The sequence below is a fragment of the Acinonyx jubatus genome, chromosome C1, assembly GCF_027475565.1.
Source record: "Acinonyx jubatus isolate Ajub_Pintada_27869175 chromosome C1, VMU_Ajub_asm_v1.0, whole genome shotgun sequence".
NCBI lineage: Eukaryota > Metazoa > Chordata > Mammalia > Carnivora > Felidae > Acinonyx > Acinonyx jubatus.
Window position 1 is genome coordinate 64689589 of NC_069381.1, and position 19023 is coordinate 64708611.

The 19023-nt window shown below is 37.2% G+C and overlaps 1 protein-coding gene and 1 pseudogene across 2 annotated transcripts in view; one reads left to right on the forward strand and one right to left on the reverse strand.

The window, feature by feature from the left end:
• Positions 1 to 19023, forward strand: part of PTGFR (prostaglandin F receptor) — a 280923-nt gene that overhangs the window by 67473 nt on the left and 194427 nt on the right. The gene's annotated exons all lie outside the window — the stretch shown is intronic.
• LOC106969734 (BTB/POZ domain-containing protein 10-like) lies at positions 16348 to 18016 on the reverse strand (annotated as a pseudogene).

Genomic DNA, 19023 nt, shown 5'->3' on the forward strand with positions numbered 1-19023 from the left:
TTTATTTTATTCTTTTTTAAATTTTTAAAAAAGTTATATATTGTTTAATTTACATCCAAATTAGTTAGCATATGGTGCAACAATAATTTCAGGAGTAGATTCCTTAATGCCCCTTACCCATTTAGACCGTTCCCCTCCCACAACCCCTCCAGCAACCCTCTGTTTGTTCTCCATATTTAAGAGTCTTTTATGTTTTATTCCCCTCCCTGTTTTTATATTCTTTTTGCTTCCCTTTTCTTATGTTCATTTGTTTTATACCTTAAATTCTTCATATGAGTGAAGTAATATGATATTAGTCTTTCTCTGGCTAATTTCGCTTAGTGTAATACCCTCCAGTTCCACCCATGTAGTTGCAAATGACAAGATTTCATTCTTTTTGATTGCCGTATAATACTCCATTGTATATACATACCACATCTTCTTTATCCATTCATCTATCAGTGGACATTTGGGCTCTTTCCATACTTTGGCTATTATTGATAGTGCTGCTATAAACATTGCGGTGCATGTGCCCCTACAAAACAGCACACCTGTATCCCTTGGATAAATGCCTAGTATTGCAATTGCTGGGTCATAGGGTAGTTCTATTTTTAATTTTTTGAGTAACCTCCATACTGTTTTCCAGAATGGCTGCACCAGTTTGCATTCCCACCAGCAGTGCAAAAGAGATCCTCTTTCTCTGCATCCTCACCAACATCTGTTGTTGCCTGAGTTGTTAATGTTAGCCATTCTGACAGGTGTGAGATTGTATCTCATTGTGGTTTTGATTTGTATTTCCCTGATGATGACTGATGTTGAGCATTTTTTCATGTGTCGGTTGGCCATCTGGATGTCTTCTTTGGAGAAGTGTCTATTCATGTCTTTTGCCCATTTCTTCACTGGACTTTTTTTTTGGGTGTTGAGTTTGATAAGTTCTTTATAGATTTTTGGATACTAACTCTTTATCTGATATTCCATTTTCAAACATCTTCCCCCATTCTGTTGGTTGCTTTTAGTTTTTCTGATTGTTTCCTTCACTGTTCAGAAGCTTTTAATTTTGATGAGGTCCCAATAGTTCATTTTTGCTTTTGTTTCCCTTGCCTCTGGAGATGTGTTGAGTAAGAAGTTGCTGTGGCCAAGGTCAAAGAAGTTTTTGCCTGCTTTCTCCTAGAGTATTCTGATAGCCTCCTGTCTTACATTTAGGTCTTTCATCCATTTTGAGTTTATTATTGTGTATGGTGTAATAAAGTGGTCCAGGTTCATTTTTCTGTATGTTGCCGTTCAGTTTTCCCAGCACCATTTGCTGAAGAGACTGTCTTTATTCCATTGGATATTCTTTCCTGCTTTGTCAAAGATTAGTTGGCCATATGTTTGTGGGTACATTTCTAGGTTCTGTATTCTGTTCCATTGATCTCTCTGTTTTTGTGCTGGTACCATACTGTCTCAATGATTACAGTTTTGTAATACAGCTTGAAGTCTGGGATTGTGATGTCTCCAGCTTTGGTTTTCTTTTTCAGGATTGTTTTGGCTATTCAGGTTCTTTTGTGGTTCCATACAAATTTGAGGATAGTTTGTTCTAGGTCTGTGAGGAATGCTGGTGTTATTTTGATAGGGATTGCTTTGAATATGTAGATTGCTTTGGGCAGTACCGACATTTTAACAATATTTGTTCTTCCTATCCAGGAGCATGGAGTATTTTTCCATTTTTTTTGTGTCTTCTTCAATTCATTTCATATGATTTCTATAGTTTTTGGTGTATAGATTTATCACCTCTTTGATTAGATTTATTCCTAGGTATTTTACGGTTTTTGGTGCAATTGTAAATGGGATCAAGTCCTTGATTTCTCTTTCTGTTGCTTCATTATTGGTGTATAGGAATGCAACTGATTTCTGTGCATTGATTTTATATCCTGTGACTTTGCTTAATTCATGGATCAGTTCTAGCAGGTTTTGGTGGAATATTTTGGATTTTCCACATACAGTATCATGTCATCTGCGAAGAGTGAAAGTTTGACCTTCTCCTGGCTAATTTGGATTCCTTTTATTTCTTTGTGTTGTCTGATTGCTGAGGCTAAGACTTCCAATACTATGCTGAATAACAGTGGTAAAAGTGGACATCCTTGTCTTGTTTCTGACCTTAGGGGGGAGCTCTCAGTTTCCCCATTGAGGATGATATGATAAAGCATTTTTTAAGCTGTGAGAATGTGCTTTTTGAATGCAATTTGACTCACACACCTATCTATGTAGGTTATGGGTTCAAGAGGGTCACAGATTGTTGTCACCTGTCACGAGTCCTAACCAAAGCCTTGGAGTTGATGCTGCCATTCTTGTGGTGTGCCAAGACCCAAAATCTAAGCCTGTCTAGTCATCTTAGCACTGTTGTGTGATTTCTGCTCCCAATTCATACTTATCCTGATTCCCTCCCTCTCTGGCAACCTTTCTTTTACTGTGCCTTTTAGAATTATTGTTTTTTCTACTAAATCTCTGCTCTGTCTTGAACATCTCTATAGAGTCCTATCTTTATTCCTTGTTTTAACCAAAACGTGCCTTTATGAGAGAAACATTGCTTTTCCTGCAAGGCCTCCCAGGCTGGCTGCCTCTGCAGATAACATAAGAGTTGGTGTGTGTATGTGTGTGTGTGTGTGTGTGTGTGTGTGTGTGATCTAAAACAAGTAGGCTCAAATATCATCAACATTTGTTTTTGCTGAGCATATTTTCATGAGGCTGTTACCCATCTGGATGCCTTCTTTGGAAAAATGTCTATTCGTGTCTGCTGTCCATTTCTTAACTAGATTATTTGTTTTTTGGGTATTGAGTTTGATAAGTTCTTTATAGATTTTGGATACTAATCCTTTATCCAATATGTCATTTTCAGGTATCTTCTTCCATTCTGTAGGTTGCATTTTAGTTTTGTTGATTGTTTCCTTTACTGTGTGGAAGTTTTTTTCCTTGATGAGGTCCCAGTAGTTCATTTTTGCTTTTGATTCCCTTGCCTCTGGAGACATGTCTAGTAAGAAGTTGCTACAGCTGAGGTTAGAGAGATTACTGCCTGTGTTCTCCTCTAAGATTTTAATGCTTTCCTATATTACATTCAGGTCTTTAATCCATTTTGAATCTATTTTTATGTATGGTGTAAGAAAGTGGTCCAGTTTCATTCTTCTGCATACTGCCGTTCAGTTTTCCCAACACCATTTGTTAAAGAGACTGTCTTTTTTCCATTGGATATTCTTTTCTGCTTTGTCAAAGATTAGTTGACCATATAGTTGTGGGTCCATTTCTGGGTTTTCTATTCTGTTCCACTGATCTGTGTCTGTTTTTGTGCCAGTACCTTACTGTCTTGATGACTGCAGCTTTGTAATATAGCTTGCAGTCCAGCATCATGATGCCCCCAGCTTTTCTTTTTTAAAGTACTTATTTACTTATTTTGAGAGAGAGAGAGAGAGAGAGAGAAAGAGAGAGAGAGAGAGAATGAGCAGGATGAGGGCATAAAGAGAAGGAGAGGGAGACTCCCGAGGAGGCTCTATGCTGTCAGAGCAGAGCCTGATGTGGGACTCGATACCACAAACTGTGAGATCATGACCTAAGCTGAAATCAAGAGTCAGATGCTTAACTGACTGAGCCACCCAGGTGCCCCAGTATTGCTTTTCTTTTTCAGGATTGCTTTGACTATTCAGGGTCTTTCGTGGTTCCATACAAATTTATGATTATTTGTTCTAGCTCTGTAAAAAATGCTGGTGGTATTTTTAGAGATTGCATCAAATATGTAGATTGCTATGGGTAGTATAAACATTTTAACAATGTTTGTTCTTCCAATCCATGAGCATGGAATGTTTTTCCATTTTTTTTGTTTCTTCTTCAGTTTCTTTCATAAGTGTGTTATAATTTTCAGAGTACAGATTTTTTACTTCTTTGGTTAGGTTTATTCTTAGGTGTCTTATTGTTATTGGTGCAATTGTAAATGGGATTGATTCCTTGATTTATTATTGCTTTTTTATTGCTGTATAAAAATGCAATAGATTTGTGTATGTTGATTTTATATCCTGAGATTTTGTTGAATTCAGGTATTAGTTCTAGAAATTTTTTTGGTGGAGTCTTTCAGGTTTTCTGCATAGAATATCATATTGTCTACAAATAGTGAAAGTTTGACTTCCTCCTTGCTGATTTGGATGCCTTTTATTTCTTTTTGCTGTCTGATTGCTGAGGCTAGGACTACAAGTGCTATGTTAAATAGTAATGATGAGGGTGGACATCCCTGTTTTGTTCTTGGCCATAGAGGAAAAGCTCTCAATTTTTCCCCATTGAGGATGATATTAGCTGTGGGTCTTTGGCATATGACTTTATGATATTGAGGTATGTTCCCTCTATCCCTACTTTGTTGAGGCTTTTTATCAAGAATGAGTGTTGTATTTTTGTCAAATCCTTTTTCTGCATCTATTGAGAGGATCATATGGTTCTTATCATTTCTTTTATTAGTGTAGTATATCTTATTGATTAATTTGTGAATATTGTACCACACCTGAAGCCCAGGAATAAATCCCAGTTGATTGTGGTGAATAGTTCTTTTAATGTACTATTGGATTCAAATTGCTAGTATCTTTTTGAAAGTTTTTGCATCCATGTTCATCAGGGAAATACAAATCAAAACCATAATGAGATACCACCTCACACCTGTCAGAATGGCTGGAATTAACAATACAAGAAACAACAAGTGTTGGTGAGAATGCAGAGAAAGGAGAACCCTTTTGCACTGTTGATGGGAATGCAAACTAGTGTAGTTACTCTGGAAAACAGTATGGAGGTTTCTCAAAGAGTTAAAAATAGAACTACCCTGTAATCCAGCAATTGCATTACTAGATATTTACCCAAAGGATAGAAAAGTACAGATTTGAATGGATACATGTACCCCAATGTTTATAGCAGCATTATCAATAATAGCCAAACTATGGAAATAACCCAAATGTCCATTGACTAATGAATGGATGAAGAAGATGTGGTGTGTGTGTGTGTGTGTATACATATGTATATACACACAGACACACCACATCTTCTTCATCCATTCATATATATGTATATATGTATAATGTATATGTATGTATATGTATATATGTATGCATATATGTATACATATGTATATATGTGTAATATTACCATATATATGTGTATATATATATGTATATATATGTATATATATATATATATATATATATATATATATATATACACACACACACACATATATATATGCTGTTTGCAACAATGTGGATGGAGCTAGAGTATATAATGCTAAGTGAAATAAGTCAGAGAAAGACAAATACCATATGATTTCACTCATGTGGAATTTAAGAAACAGAACAGATGAACATATGGGAAAGAAAAAACAAAAAGAGAAAGGCAAACCATAAGGAACTCTTAAGTATAGAGAACAAACTGAAAAAAAATTTTTTTCTCACATTACAGCACTTGATGAAAAATATTGTGATTAACATTTTAATATTTCAAGAAAAAAATGATTATAGGGGTAGGATTTCTTTTGCTCTTGCCAGATCCTTGGCTTGCTGGGTACATTTAATTCTTGGTCCTGACCCACTAAGTGTGTCAGCTGTACTGGTCGAATCTTCAATCCCAGCCCTATATAAACAGAGCAACTATATTGGCCTCATCCATAGACCTTGCCCCATAAAACTCTGTGACTGCATGGACCTCATTAATTACACAGACTGCTCTGAACTTGATCATTTTGTCTGGATCGCTGGTTCTAGACATGCTTCCCTCAAGCTAGCCCTAACTCACCACATCCCTGACCCTGGCCTCACTGACCATACCAGCTGTGCTAGCCATGTTGCAACCTTTATTGCAAGGCTTGAACCATCATACTTAGGACAAGATGTGTCTATTATGCTAGAATGTGAACTTATATTTTGGGGTGTATATAACACAAGGCATCAGAAATAGACATATTTGCTGTTTGGAACCAATGGATTTATGATTTATTCCCCACAAACAAGAATTCTAATACATTTTCTTTTGGGTATATAGATATAATTATATATTATTATTATTATTATTATTATTATTATTATTATTATTATTTAGAGAGAGAGCTTGAGTGGGGGAGAGGGGCAAAGGGAAAGAGAATCTCAAGCAGGCTCCATGCTGAGCATGACCCTGGGATCATGGCCTGAGCTGCAATCAGAAGTTGGACACTCAACTGACTGAGCCACCCAGGTGCCCTGATTAAATAGAGTTTTTAAAAAAGTTTTTATTTAAATTCCAGTTAGTTAACATACAGTGTAATATTAGTTTCAGGCGTACAATATAGTGATTCAACACTTCCATACAAAATTCAGTGCTCATCACAGCAAGTGCACTCCTTAATTGCCATTCCCTATTTAGCCCATCTCCCCACCCACCTTCTCTTCAGTAACCATCAGTTTTTTCACTATAGTTAAGAGTTTGTTTTGCTGGTTTGCCTCTCTGTTTTTTTTCCCTTTGCTCATTTGTTTGTTTATTAAATTCCACATGTGAGTGAAGTCATATGGTATTTGTCTTTCTCTGACTGACTTATTTCCCTTAGCATTATACTTTCTAGCTTCCCTTTTTATGGCTGAGTAATATTCCACTCTCTGTGTGTGTGTGTGTGTGTGTGTGTGTGTGTGTGTGAGACTATCTCTCTCTATATATCTTACATCTTCTTTATCCATAAAATAGAGTTTTTTTAAGTTTATTTTGAGAGAGAGAATCCTAAGCAGGCAACATGCCTAATATGGGGCCCAGTGCTGGACTCAGTCTCACAAACCATGAGATCATGACCTGAGCTGAAATTGAGTTGGACACTTAGCTTACTGAGCCTCCCAAGAGCCCCCATGAAATAGAGTTTTGAAGGGAGAGAACTTCCCTCTAGATTAGGTGTTGCTGAGAAATGAATCCTCCATTTATAATTTTACTTGACTGATGATTAGAAGTATTTTCCACAAAACTGCTTCTGACTCTGTATGTTTCAAACCTTATTTTTCCTCACATACCTTTGGGGCTGGGAGTTATAGGACATGTTCACATTACAGTGTGACTTCTGGTCTTGCACTTTGGTGTCATGTTGCAGGCACAGTGGTCAGTAGGAGTGTTCCTGCTCTGTAATGATGAGCAATAACTTATGACACATGAAAGTGGTTGTGAACCACATAAAGATACTCCACTAAATATATTGTCAATTCAATGTTTCCTGGATTCCAAGATGCAGGGAATATATCTTTCATAAATTTTTATACATTTTATAAAAATGCCTGACTCTGGAAACACATTGTTAGGGGCCTTGAAGCTTAAGCTTTCTTAGTTTAAATAATTTCCCTGGGCATCATTAAGGCAGACTGAAAGGGAGTGATTAGAAAAAAGGAGGACATAGCAGGAGAAATGGGGGTGAAAAACCCCAGATGGAGAGAGTTTTAAGGAACAGATAGCCAACAGTAGTATATTCCAAAGAGAGCCTAAGTGAGATAAGGACTGGAAAGAATCCTGGTAGATACAAAGTCATTGCTGACCTCATTGTACATGGGCAAATATTCTATTTGTTTCTCCTGTCTCATTCCTCTAGGCTGGCTCCTAAAACCTACAGGAATATGGAAGGTGATTCTATAAGCTGGCAAACATGACTAAGTGTCCTTTTTTTAAAAAAAGTTTATTTTTAGATAAAGAGAGTGTGAGAGTGAATGGAGGAGGGGCAGAGAGAGAGAGAGAGAGAGAGAGAGAGAGAGAATACCAAGTAGCCTCCACGTTGTCAGTGCAGAGCCTGAAATGGGGCTTGATCTTACTTACTGTGAGATCATGACCTGAGCTGAAATCAAGAGTTGGTTGCTTAACCAACTGAGCCAAACAGGTGCCCTAAATATAATTAGATATTAAGAATTATATGTTAAGATAATAATCTTAAGATGAAAGAGGCTTCCTGAATCCTGAGAATATGAAAGAAATATGAATATGAAGAAAGTTTGGGAAATGGTCCTATTACTCAGAAGACCATTACATTGTTTGATTAGAGAGCCCCAAAAGCAGCTACCTAAATAACAGCCCCACTAGGTAATGTGTGGTGGTTGCATTTTTGTGTATTTGCCCCACAACAAATTTCCTTAAACATGTTGATATATATTTTCATATGTGTATTTTTTTAAATGTAATGTTTATTTTTGAGAGACAGAGAGGCAGATGGACAAAGTGTGAATGGGAGAGCAGCAGAGATAAGGCAGATACAGAATCCAAAGTAGGCTCCAGGCTCTGAGCTGTCAGCACAGAGCCTGACATGGGGCTCAAACTCACAAACCATGAGATCATGACCTGAGCTGAAGTCATGACACATAACTGGCTGAGCCACCCAGCCACCCCCCCCTTTTTTTCATATGTTGTGTTTTTCATCTATAGAAGTCTCATTGGTCTTTAAAAAAATCTCACATATTTATCCTCTTCTTGTTTATATTTTCTTCTCCCTCTTGAACATAAGGATCATAGTTATAATTATTTTAATGTCCTTTTCTGCTAATTTCAACATCTCTATAATTTCTGGATCTGTTTCTGTTGTTTGATTTTTCTTCTGATTGTGGGTCATATATGACTGGTATTTTTTTATAGGGTACCAGACTTTGGGAATTTTATATTATCAGGTGTTAGTAGATTTGGTCAAATTCCTTTCAGTGGTGTTTCAGACTGTTCTGGTATGTAGTTAAGTTACTTCATTCAGTTTGACCCTTTTGAAACTTGCTTTTAAGCTTTCTTAGGGCAGATCCAGAGAAGTATTTAGTCTAGGGCTAATTTAGTCTCACTACTAAGGTGATAACTCTCCTGAAGACTACCCAATATCTTGAATATTAAGACATCTTTCCATTCTGGTTGGAGGGAACACAAAATATTTTCTGGCCCTGTGCAAGTTCAGGTAATTGTTTAGTTCTATTGGTTCTTTGCCTGGCCTGGAGCTGTTTCTTCTTATGCATGTGGAGATAGTCATACTGTATCTATCAAGATTGGAGGGGACCCCTCCGCACTCTCTCTGTGAAGCTTTCTCTTCTTTGGCATTCTTTTCCATGTCTTTTAGCTTCCTTGGCCTCCCTGTGCTCTGATCTCTGTGTTGTCCACCGAGTAATTTCGCTGATCTCTGTTTGGGTCACCCATGGTCTGTGCTTCTGCTTGGAAATCCTTCTGTGCAATAAGTAGGACTCATCTCATCTGTTTCTATTTTCCAAGAGATCAAATCTCATGCTGCCTCTTGTCAAATGTCTGAAAACGATTTTTTTCTATATATTTTGTTTGGTCTTCTAATTGTTTAAGGTGAAAGGGTAAACCAGTTCCTGTTACTTCATCTTGGCTGGAAGTGAAAGTTCCCGGCAGTTGATTTCTGATTGATGGCCAAGAGTAATGGTTTCTTCACAAATAGTCTTAGGATTTGTTGTTTCTTAAACACATAAACAAAGGCCTACCATGAAAATAACTTGTTTTCTACCTACTTCAAGGTCTAAACCTCACACAGTGGAACATTTTTCTTCTCATTATGTTGAGTGAATTTGTTTTGTTTCTTAAAGAATGAGTTTTCAGGAAGATCTGCAGAAAAGCTGTTTTGAAAGAATAAGTTCTGACAGTCCTTGGCTTCTTGAAAGAAATATTTTGAACAATAATTAGCTTTCACTGCAGAGTAGTTTTCATGCAAGATCTACATTGATTGTAAAATGTGTTGATGAACAAATGCAGACCCCTTATATACCTGTTAGTTTTATCCATATATTATCCTCCTGTGTTATTATAATCTATTAAAAACAAACAACCCAACCAGTGAAATGTGAAATCATTTCCATTTTATGTGTTCACTGGCTATGAAAGAACTGACATGAACTGTAAATTACAAACCAGCAGCTTTCTAAATACTGTAGTCCCCTTGTGGCTATTATTTTTTACAAGTAATTCCTGCTCTTGTTGAAGTAAGTAGCGATATGGTGAAGGCTCTGAAGGAGCACTCTGTCCAAAATGCACACATTGCACATATATGTTCCAAAACTGAATGAAACATTATGAAGGATTGAAGCCTAGAGACTGTTATCCTAAGGAAACATTTCTTTTTCTACTGAGTCATTTTAGAAACAAATTTCATGGAATCCAATTTTCCTGCCCTGGCTATTTTTATATGGAAATTTCAGAGTGAAAAAGTCACTTATAGTTTTGAATAAATTTCATATTAGAAAGAGATTATTTCACTGAGGAATTAGGACAAGGGAATGCTCTATTGGCCAGATGCAGAAAATCATTCCTCATTTATTTGTCAAATGTGTACTATGTGTGAGACACAGTGATGACACTAGGGAATTCAAACCAACCAACTAACCAACCTTACTTTCTCCAAGAGAAATGACTACTTTGAGTTTTATTGCCTTTTGAATTGCTTATTTAATATTAAACAGTGGATTTTTTTCTCCCTTGATTTATAGAATGACATGGAACAGATGGCAATTCTACATGTTATAACATAAATTGATCTTCAAGGTTGTATTTTCATCTATCACTACAGCACTTTTGCCTTTCTTTTTTTTGCCTCTTAAAAGAGAAAAATAAGAATTCTTTCCATTAGCCATGCTTGTTAAAAATTTAGGGCTACTTTTAGTGTTCAAGCAAAAGCTGCATTATGCATTACTACAACACTTTTTAGATTTTAAAGGTACGAGGCATCCTTGCTTGCTATTTGGCAAAGTTCTGTTGGGCTGTGTTAAGTTCAGTTTCTATATTGGCCTTATCTTCTTTGTATCTTGATCTCCTCTCTGTGCAGTTTTGACCCATACTCTTTTTCCCTGGCTTTCTGTCTGCTTGGCTGTTCCAGTTTGAGTCCTAGCTCAATTAAAGTCTTTTGGCTCTTGAACCCTTCTGCATCACTTCCCAGTAGATGATTTACTCACTCCTGGCATGGAATTTTCTTTGGTTGGCTGTCCCCCTAGTGGTTACTCATTTTTCTACTCCACCCACCACTGGTCTTTGGCACAAGCCTGAGAAAATGTAGCTGTGTACCTGGAGGGAGTCTGCAGCTAGAATCAGGTAAAGGCCTCTAGCTACTTTCTTCCAAAATGGGTTTGCTACTTACACTGCTTTTGTATTGTTCATGCTTTCATTTTGTATTACTACTTCTGAAAACTTTTGGGCCACATGTACATTGGATTTATCCAAGACCTCACAACTTGACTCTAAAGAATGAAGAATGGAATCTGAACTCACTATCAACAATCTCCTAGTTTATTTTGGTCAATGCAGCTCCACAACTTTCAAGCCACCAGATATCATTTAAAGATCTGCCTTACTTTGATGGGGCACCTGGGTGGCTCAGTCAGTTAAGTGTCTGACTCCTGATTCCAGCTCAGGTCATGAATGCACCCTGCATTGGGCTCTGTGCTGATAGTGTGGAGCCTGCTTGGGATTCTCTCTCTCTCTCTCTCTCTCTCTCTCTCTCTCTCTCTCAAAATAAATAAATAAACATTAAAAAAAAGATCTGCCTTACGTTGAGTACATTCTTTTAATGTTACATCTATTTAGGTATTTGATTAATTAGAACAGTGAAAAAAAGTGCTAGTTTGGATATCTTACTCTTTTTTCTAAAAAAATTTTTTTAATGTTTATTTTACTTTCGAGAGAGAGAGTGAGAGACAGAGGCATGAGTGGGGGAGGGGCAGAGAGAGGGGAACAGAATCTGAAGCAGGCTCCAGGCTCTGAACCATCAACACAGAGCCTGACATGGGGCTTGAACTCACAGACCGGGAGATCATGACCTGAGCTGAAGTCGGACCCTTAACTGACTGACCCACCTAGGTGCCCCTATCTTATTCATTTTCTTAGAACAATAGCCACTAAAATAAATGTGGATGATTGACTCATCAAAAACCTCATTAGAATAAATTAGCAATAACTAGTAATAATTGATAGTTAAGTTGAATAAAATAAATTAGTATACATGTATTGAAAACCTACTCTATGGCTCACGCTGTTAAGACCACGAGTAAGACATGGACTTTGCTCTTTTGTAGTTCATGGTCAAGATGTTTAGGTAGACTGTCAAAAGACAATTTCAACAGAGAAAGATAGATATCATATGTTTTCACTCTTCTGTGGGTCCTGAGAAACTTAACAGAAACCCATGGGGGAGGGGAAGGAAAAAACAAAAAAGAGGTTAGAGTGGGAGAGAGCCAAAGCATAAGAGGCTCTTAAAAACTGAGAACAAACTGAGGGTTGATGGGGGGTGGGAGTGAGGGGAGGGTGGGTGATAGGTATTGAAAAGGGCATCTTTTGGGATGAGCACTGGGTGTTGTATGGAAACCAATTTGACAATAAATTTCATATATTAAAAAAAATAATAAAAAAAACAAAACAAACAAACAAACAAACAAAAACCAAAAGACAATTTCAAGATGTAGATAGTGCGCACCACTAGCTAGTACTACTAGTACACAATTGGGAGGGGAGGGATGGGCCTCCAATCCAGTCTGCGATTTGAGGGGTTGGGACAGGTGAGGAAGAAAGGTTCCTAGAAGAAGTGATGATTCAATTTGAGTCCTGAAGAGGAGTAGAGTTATCCAGGTAAGGAAAATAGGGCAGGGAATTATAGGAACAAGCACAAATGACTTGCCCTGAGTAAGAAAGTCTTGATCTCTCACCTTCTAGAGTGAAATGACTTTGTTGTAATATTATATCTTAAAATGTATTTGAATTTTGTGTAATACACTAAAATATATCCATGCTAGTATCAAATATGTTTTAAATTCTTTACAATTTTAGTATAATCATCATTCCAGGAAAATGCTCCATATTTATCCTGTGATTTTTTTTATTTTTATAACCCTGGCAAATCATCAGATACTCTTGTGAAAATTAGAATCTCACTTTGAGAAGCTTTGGGAAACACTTAAGAATGCTAATTATGGATTTATACTGACCTAGTTTGAATCCTGGCTTTATTTCTTCCTAAATTGACATGTCACTTAATCTATCTTAAACTTTAAGTTAATTTCTTCAAGCATAAAATGGGGATTCTGAGGGATGGAAATGGAAGCATGTATACAGTGAACCTGTTACAACATACCATTCAGTTCATGAATGGAGATTATATGGATTTCTTGAAGTTGGGGAACATGTCTGTCTTGTTCCTCCTCTGTATGTTCAGCACAATGCCTGACACCTAGGAGATACACAGTAAATAGTTACTAGACTGATAAAGCAAAAACTCATTATTTAGAAATGTCAAGACTCTTCATTTTAATGTCAGCTTAGAAGTTTAGAAGAGTGTCTGAACAGTTTATTGAACTAGGTCTCAATAAATATTTCCTAATTGCCTAATTTGATGAATGACTTCATTTGGTGCTTGTGTTCAGAAAACGAGGACTGGATAGAATGTGGGCTGTATAAATCCAAGACTAATCCTAAAGCATGTGCTGTAGTACTTGTGCTCTCTTGTCTACTGTAAGAAATAGCTAAAAAATGCTGATGCAGAGGATCACGTGAAATAAATATGTAGATTAATGAGTGAAGACCCTAATAACCGCCACTCAGGTCAAGAAATTGAATTTAGGCTTCTCAGGAGCCTGTCTCTGTGCTACATCTCAATCACAGTTCCCTTCTTTCTTCCAAAGTCACTACTGACTTTTACAGTAATCATTTCCTTGAAGTTCTTCATGGTTCATACAACCATGAGCCAAGGTGCATCCCTAGATTTAGTAGTTTAGTATTGTCAAATAAAAGAAAAATTGATGTGTTTTTTTAGTCTCCTTTAACCTACAAATTCTTCTTTTATTCCTATTTTTCCCTTATAAGTTTTCTTTTGAAGAACTTGGTTTGTTTTGCTTGACCTCTAGAGTTTCCCCATCTGGAGTTTACTTATTGAAGACTCATGGTGCAGTTCAACTTGTTCCTTTGTTTCCTCTATTTTCTGCAAATAAGCAGCTGGATCCAGAGAAATGATCAGACTGAGGTTCTAACCCTTTGACAAGACTATAGATGCTGATGTTTTCTTTATTCTTATTTTCTCTTTTTTGTTGAGGTATAATTGACATACAGCATTATATAAGTTTCAGGTACACAGCATAATGATTCAATATTTGCATATATTGCAAAATGATCACCACAATAAGTCTAATTAACATCTGTCACCATACATAATTACAGAATTTTTTTGTGATGAGAACTTATAAGATTTCCTCTCTTAGTAACTTCTTTATTTTTTAAGTTTTTAAAAAGTTTATTTATTTTGAAAGAGAGAGAGAGAGCACGTGCAAGCTGGCAGGGGCAGAGAGAGAGGGAGAGAGAGAATCCCAAACAGGCTTCATGCTGAAAGTGCAGAGCCTGACTTGGGGCTCGGTCTCACAAATGGTGAGGTCATGACCTGAGCTGAAATCAAGTTGGATGTTCAACTGACTGAGCCCCAGGCACCCCTTGTAATTCTATTTTAAAATTTTTGATAACCTCCATACTGTTTTCTTAGTGGCTGCACCAATTTACATTTCAACTAATAATGCTTGAGGGTTCCCTTTTGTCGCTATCCTTGCCAACACTTACTTCTTGTCTTTTTGAAAATAACTATTTCTGACAAGTATGAGATGATATAACTTTGTGGGTTTGATTTGCACTTCCCTGATCATCATGATGTTGAACATATTTTCATGTACCTCCTGGCCATCTGTATGTCTTTTTTTGAGAAATGTCTATTCAGATCTTCTGCCCATTTTTTAATTGGATTGTTTGTTTTGCTGTTTTCTTTCATTGGGAGGTATATCCCAATTTTATCAGCTTGATTTTCATCAAGTTTTGATTTTCTTTGATGTCAGTAGCTTTTAATGCTCAAAGACTTAACTTATTAATTCAGTGGAGATATTCTAATTTTATAATTTCTTTTTATCTCATAAATGAAATACTTTATATTTATATTTATATTTATTATTCTTTAAAGTTCCATTTATGAGTAAATCATATAGTATTTATCTTTTTCAGTGGATTTATTTCACTTAGCATAATACTCTCTGGGTCCATCTATGTTGTCTCAAATAGCATGATCTCATATTTTTTTATGGATGTATAATATTCCATTGTATATATATGCCACATTTTCCTCATCCATGTGTCTGCTGATGGATACTTCAGTTGCTACCATGTCTCAGCTATTGTGAATAATGCTTCAGCAAACAAAGGAGTGCATACATCTTTTTGAGTTAGTGTTTTAGTTTTTCCTGGGTGAATACCCAATAGTGAAATTATTGGATTATCTGGTATTTTTATTTTTAATTGTTTAAAAAAATTTTTAAAATAAAATTTCAATTAATTTTATTTATTTATTTATTTGTTTGTTTTTATTTATTTATTTATTTTAGAACAATGGAATTTTATTTTGATGAAAAACTCGAGTTTACAATCATTTAGTAAATGAAGAGCAAACACTTCATTTTCCTATCCCATAACTCTTAAGAATAAAAAATTAGTGGTGTGCCTGAGTGGCTCAGTCAGTTAAGCGTCTGACTTTGGCTCAGGTCATGATCTCATGGTTCGTGGGTTTGAGCCCCCTGTTGGGCCCTGTGCCAACAGCTCAGAGCCCGGAGCCTGTTTCAGATTCTGTGTCTCCCTCTCTATCTCTGCCCCTCCCCCACTCATGCTCTGTCTCTGTCTCTCAAAAATAAATAAACATTGAAAAAAATTTTTAAAAATTAGTAAGTAAATATCTGAACAGATTAAGGGTAAGGCATGTTCACACTTCCTGCATGTGACTCACTGTAAAAGGGCGAGAACAGCAGTGGGGAGAAAGAAGATATAGGCATTGAATCTCATCCTAGCCATTCAAATAAGCCCAATGATAAATACTCATTTTTTTTGCTCATCATGGGCAGCAAACTATATACATTTTACTGAAGGAATACTTTGATAGAAGCACTTATTTCAGTTATATTGTGCATCACAACTATAAAAATGGCCTGAACAGTTCCATTTAACCACCATTTATAAAATGCAACTATGTAATATTCTACATTTTACATGGGGTGTGAAAAGTGCCAATCTAAGCTGAAAAGACCCCACCTGCCAATTTTCCCCACTTCTGAAAATATCTATATGTATGAAAAAGGACAGTCCCCCATACAAAGAACCAATTTCACAAACCTACTGGTAAGCAAATACATTTATATAACTGGAACCTCAGGATGCTAGAGTTGTACTCATTTAAAAAACCATTCAGCTACCTTTGGTCTTTAACAAAGCCTCCAGTGCAATATCCTAAACACTGTTATGTGCATCTCACGATGAAGAGCGTGGCCTTGTAGTGCAGAATGAGAGTGCAACGTCACCGCGAAGGGTAGCATGTGATGGTTTCAAGAACATCAGCAGCATCACAGCATTGGATTCTGTGCATCAGGACTGAGGTCATTGTTGCCAGAAAGGGGGTGCATCAGGAGAATATCCGGCTCGTCCACTTGTGGAGTTGGGTGCATGACTACCAGCTGGTCCTGGGGAATGTCTGTGGCAGCTGCTGCAAAGTTGGTGATAGATTTACTTTTTACACACTGAAAGTCTACATGCTGACTCCTTCCTTCTTCCTTTTCCCAAGACATTCAAATAGAGGGTCTTTGGACATAGTTGTAAATCACTTCTGGGGGGACGCCAGGCCTTTTCTTTACTTTTTCTTTGTAGGTAGGATAATCTTCTATTCCCAATCTAATCTTCTTAAGACCACTCTCCTTCAAAACTGATTTGGCCACATCTCTGTTTTCAATGTACTTGAAAAATCTATATAATTTTTTGCTATCAATAATTTGTGAATACTCTTCTCCCATCTGTGGTGGATACTCTTCATTCCAATCAACCACATCATCATTGGTAAGCACTACTATGTGGCATTCTCTTTCCCCACTCTGGGCACTAGCTACCATGAGAGGCAGGATCATTTCTCCCAGATAAAATTCAAACTGTATATGAGCACCATCATTTGATAACTCATGCATTAGGGCACTGAGATCTCTACATTTAATAGTGCTATATTCAAAAGAAATACAAAGATAGTTGCATGCTTCTCTCGGGTCAGGAACAGATATGACATCAGGACAATGGATTATTCCTTTTTTGTAGTAATCCAGAATAGCTTGAAACACAGTGGAGCCAATTTCCTCTGCCACTTCATAGTCTTCCTTCTCATTGGGACGTGTAAAATTAGGTTCTCTGCCAGATCCAAACATCCTGCCCAACATTGTATTTGGCTGTGAAGTAAAAATGGATGGTCTACAACAAATCTAGTGTTATCCACTATCAGTGTTACTCGTTCCGACGTTCTTACATCCCGAGCTCCTTCTTTTGCATTTTCATATATAAACACCATCTCCCCAGATGTCTTACAGGTACCATCTGAACTTGACTGACTACTGTTTCTGCTGCTGTTCCCAGCACTGCTACTAGAATCATTTGGAGATGCCTTCTGAAGACGAGGACTGCTTGGATGAGAGGAACTATGGTCTTTTTCTCGTTTACATGGTGCTGTTGTGTTGGAGAAGTAACATTTCTTTAAAAAATTTTTTTTTAATGTTTATTTATTTTTGACAGAGGGAGAGAGAGATAGAGCATGAGCGGGGCAGGGGCAGAGAGAGAAGGAGACACAGAATCTGAAGCAGGCTCCAGGCTCTGAGCTGTCAGCACAGAGCCAGACGTGGGGCTCGAACTCACAGACCATGAGATCATGACCTGAGCCGAAGTTGGATGCTCAACCGACTGAGCCATCCAGGACCCCACAGAAGTAACATTTCTAATACAAGGAGTGAGTTGAGATTCTGTTCTTTCATGAGATGAATCTTGTGATCTGTCACTTGACCTTCATCTATCTCTTGATCGTTCATGTTCCCCACTAGCACCATGTAGACTCATTTTGGTGTGGTCAACAACTCCTTTAGCAACACGTGCGGGAGTACTTGAATGTTTATACAGTTTACGAGATCTGCTATGCAATTTCTGATCCCAATTCTCTGGATCACTGGAGTCACGGGTCATAAGGATGAGGCTCTCCTGCCATCCCACTTTAAGCTTCCTCACAGTACTGCTCTGAAAGCATATGTAGTACCCGTAACCTGCAGTCCCTCTTGAATGTCCAGGGAGGACCTAGGTGAAGGCGGGAGCCAGTGAAACCTCTGCTTCCTCCTCAATTGGATCCCTCTGGAGGTGTCTGTGGCAATGGCCACTCAGGTGGCTGCCTCAATTAATTTATTTTAATACCAGTATAGTTAACATACAATGTTATATTAGTTTCTGGTGTACAATGCAGTGATTCAACAATTCTGTATGTTACTCAGTGCTCATCATGATAAGTATACTCTTAATTCCTTTCACTTATTTCACCCATTCTTGCACCCCCTGACGGCTCCTCTGGTAACTATCAGTTTGTTCTCTATAGTTAAGAGTCTGTTAGTTATTTGGTTTGCTCTTTTTTTCTTTGTTCCTTTTTTTTTTAGTTTTAAAAATGTTTTTATTTATTTTTGAGAGACAGAAAGAGAGAGACAGAACATGAGCAGGGGAGGGGCAGAGAGAGACACAGAATCTGAAACAGGCTCCAGGCTCTGAGTTGTCAGCATAGAGCCTGATGCAGAGCTTGAACTCACGAACTGGGAGATCATGACCTGAGCCAAAGTCAGAGGCTTAACTGAGTCACCCAGGTGCCCCCATGTGTTTTGTTTCTTAAATTCCACATGTAAGTAAGATCGTATATGGTATTGGTCCTTCTCTTACTCACTTATTTTGCTTAGCATTATACTCTCTAAATCCATTCATGTTGCAATGGCAATATTTTATTCTTTTTTTATGCCTGAGTAATATCCCATGTGTGTGTGTGTGTGTGTGTGTGTGTGTGTGTGTGTGTGTGTGTACCACATCTTCTGTATCCATTTGTTTATCGATGGACACTTGGGCTGCTTCCATAATATGTCTATTATAAATAATGCTGTAATAAACATAAGGGTACATATCTTTTGAATTAGTGTTTTTGTATTCCTTGGGTAAATAGTAGTGGGATTACTGGATCATATG